This window comes from Chionomys nivalis, chromosome X, assembly GCF_950005125.1.
Source record: "Chionomys nivalis chromosome X, mChiNiv1.1, whole genome shotgun sequence".
In the NCBI taxonomy this organism is placed as follows: Eukaryota; Metazoa; Chordata; class Mammalia; order Rodentia; family Cricetidae; genus Chionomys; species Chionomys nivalis.
Genome location: NC_080112.1, coordinates 27,726,061 through 27,729,954, shown reverse-complemented (window position 1 = coordinate 27,729,954; position 3,894 = coordinate 27,726,061). Strand labels below are relative to the sequence as shown.

Below are 3,894 nucleotides of genomic sequence, written 5' to 3'. Positions count from 1 at the left end.
CTCATGTCTGTGTTTGTTTTCTGGAGAGTCTGTCAAACACAGACACATCCTAGATTCATTTGAGTTGAGGGGGAGGTAAATTCTGTGAATTGTATCACTCATATGGAATGTTCCAGAAATTTACCATCACCAACAAGATAGGTCCTTGCATGTTTCTTGTATCAGGGTCATGGGCTGGTAACACAACTCTGCCATTTATATACTGCGTTCATAGTCAGCAGGATCACAAGTTATCCCAAGAAGTATTGTAGAAGCCTGTTTAGCCAAGGAATGGCAGCTAAGCTAAGCTTGCTAAAGTTTTGAATGATTGGATCTTAAACACTTTAACTATGCCTCAGTGGCTTCAAGCTTGAAAGTCACAGGGAATCCTGTTTCAGGAGGATAGCTCTTTAGTGAAAGGATCTCCATAATTTTGTTGCAAAATGGATTGATATTATACCCCCATTTTTCAAGTTCTACTAATTCACAGTGTTTTCTCATTCATTATATAATTTACCTTGGTATCACAGTTGTGAGATGCTAATATCTCTCTCTTTTATAGGCAAGAAAGCTGAAGCTAAAATATAAATAGTAAAATTACTGTATCCTGCTCTAAATTAATACACAAGGAAGATTTAAGTTACAAATGATTAGAGAGAATTCATTATGAAAACTTGAGAAGTTCCTGCCTCACGTTAGAATTACGGCTTTAAAACCGGGCCACAGAACAAAGCGATAATGGAAGAATTTGACAGCATTCGTACACGACACACTACAAAGTCATCCGGAAATGTTTATATTGACTATGACACCGTGCTTTCCTAGCACTGAGATCGAAGTAGCTGAGAGAGCAAGTTGACAAAGGCAGGCGGTATTGTGCTTACGGTTTCTCAGGCTTCAGTCTGCATATGCTGGATACAGGGTATGTGTTCCTATTATAACCAGAGCAGTAAAAAGAGACTGCATGCTTCCTTTTACATTCTTAAAATGTATGGTTTCAGTGACTGGGGAGTCAAATTTGAAAGCAACTACAAAATAATTGATTTACTTTCATTTTCAGGAAGTCCAAGTTTAGAGCAGAGGTTTCATTTCTTTTTTTTCCCCTGGGGTCCAGAGTTTTAGCATGAGTAGGATATGTCTATGTGACCGAAATCATAGGAAAGGGCTCTAATTGTGAAACAGCTCAAGTCTAATGGCACTTAGCAAACCAAAAGCTCAGCGTGCGATTAGAAAGCTGAAAGAGGCCTTATGACGACATTGAGGTCTCTATCTCTCAGTGGAGACCAGCTAACTTATAATCTGTGTGTGGTTAATTTTGATACACTTTATAAATATGCATTATTTAATTTTTATTCTCATTCACATTATGTTTCAGTTAATGGTGGATTGTCTAGAATCACAGGCTGCCTAGGTACAATGAATGTGAGAAGTGAAGAATAATACTGTATAGAAAACTAAGAACAGAACTTCTTACAGGCACTGCTGGTGAAGCAGTAATGGGAAACTAAGCCAAAGTGAAGAAGAATGCCTGTAGTCCCACCGCTTGGAAAGTTCGGGTCATCCTTGAGTCAGAGGCCAGCTTCAACTCCATGAGAGGCTCGCTCAAAAGAAACGAATTATACTCACACAAATATTTTGTGTGACCCAATTTTCACATTTATCTAGAAAGAATAAGGTGACTATATAATACATATTCCAAACAAGGGCCTTTGGTAGGGGGGTGGGGTGCTATTAACTTTATCAGAACAGTAAGACTACTCTGAGAAAAGGGGATTAATGGCTACTCATTGAGACAATGAGGGATTATATGCAGAATAAAATTACTGTATCCAGCTCTAAATTAATAGGCAAGGAAGTTCTAAGTCACAAGTGATTAAGGAGATTTCATTATGACAACTTTTGATGTTCTTACCTTACACTAGAATTAGGATTTTTTTAAAACCGGGACACAGAACAAATAAAGACTCCATTCCAATAACTACAAGACTAAATCCTTATCTGAAAAGATTGGGAGACTGTTCACCTACCGCCCTATTAAAAACTCTCAGCCCCACCCCTTAGACTCATAACTACTCTCTCTTTCTTCCTCAACATGCACAACTTTTGGGTCAATTTGCAATTTTCTGTTTCTGGAAGCAAGCAGCTTCCTAAGTTCCAACTGTGAGTGCCTGGAGCTCTCAAAATTACACCAGGGAGGTGGAGACCACTATTGATGGCATGATCAGCATGCGCGTACAAACCTCAGGTACCTACCTCTTATTCAAAGATAATATGTCTGTGAAAGGCCTGGTTCATTTCTTCCGAGATCTGTCTGGAGAGAAGCATCAGGGTGCCTATCTTCTCCTGCCACAAAATCAGCACAGCAGCAGTGACCTCGTCTCTGATGTACAGATGCTGCCCTCATACCAGTGTGGTGGGAGCCTAGAGGCCATGGAAACATCCTTGGCCTTGAAGAAGAACCTGAATCAAGTCCTTTTGAATCTGCTCGTCTGGGTTCAGCCAACGCAGACTTGCAGCTCTGCGACTTCTTGGAGAAGCATTTCCTAGGGAAGGAGATGAAGCTCATGAAGAAGATTAGCGACTTTCTGACTAACCTCTGCCTGCAGACCAGTGAGAACAGCCTGAGAGAGTGTCTCCTCAAAAGACTCATGTTTAATGGTAATAAGGACCAGGAGTCTGTGGCCTTTGGCCTTACAGAGCCACCTGGGTTTTTCTGATTCCAGCTTCTCACCCAGCCCAGTATCACCTGCTAAAGCCACATGCCAAATGGAAGCAAAAAAGTTTCTCTATGCAGACAAAAACTACTAGGCTGGGGGTTTTATTGAGACAAGCATGAAGGATTTGTTGCCTGTCAGTTTCTAGTAGTGTTAAGTAAACCACTCTTTTCTGAGTCATCCATACACTAATGAAGTGAACCTGTGTTTTGTCATCGAAAAAACTGTAATAATTCATAACAATTGTATGCGGTCTTAGAGGTGTGATTCCAATCAGTTCTGGTTGCTCGACTACTGCACTCCAGATGTATTCTAAAATGTATAGTTATTTTTTGCCAAGTAGGAGAGAAAACTGATCACCTGAACTATATCACATTGAGCCTCACTGGCTCCCCACCAATCGCCATACAATTGCTTTCCCTGATTTCAAAGTTGATAGGATGCCATCTGCTTATTTGAGGGAACCCAAGAAGTAATTTTAAAACGTAGCAAGTGGTCTTAAGTGCTGAGCCAATTCTCCAGTATTCACCCAAAGTCTTCTGATGATAATAATAGAAACCTTATTCCTAGAGAAAAGAACTTTTCCCATTTGTTTATAGCAAGCAGTATGATAGATATGGAAGCTGATATCTCTTCAGAATTGTAATAAACATTTAAATCTCTGTACTTGATATAGAGAGAGCAAAAATTAGCACTCAAATGTGCTAATAAATAATAAACCCATATGTCCAATTTGTTTCCTTATGATAACAATATTTTATGAGGCCATTAAAGCTTCCCAGCTAGGCCCAAACATTCTTTGGTCATGAAAGAATGCTTGAAAAAGAGCCCTTTGCTGAGGAGAGAATAAATGATTCAAAGATTTGATAAAATATTATTTTGGCTCTTAGAAAGGGCTAAGGTCCTTGGCAAATTTATCTGTGGAAAATGGGGGGTTTCGTGATACTACATTTCTAGAGATTAATTTAAGAACAAGCCCCACAGTGATTTTCTCTGTGGCTATGAAGTTTGTGCTTGCACCCTTACAGAGACTTACATTAAATAGTTGTATAAAGCTCCAAGCCTTTCCTTGCTATACCATACATAATTGGGTTTTTAAGTCAAATTCCCTGTCATTGCAATTTGGGGTCAAGAAATTGATCCAATTGGTCACAAGCAAGTTTGTGATCCACTAGAACAGATGAGAAGTCAGAGAGAAGTT

The 3,894-nt window shown here is 39.4% G+C and overlaps 1 pseudogene; it reads left to right on the top strand.

Annotated features, from left to right (window-relative positions):
* Positions 1-717: 717 nt before the first annotated feature.
* LOC130868322 (ferritin light chain-like) lies at positions 718-2,696 on the top strand (annotated as a pseudogene).
* Positions 2,697-3,894: the final 1,198 nt, after the last annotated feature.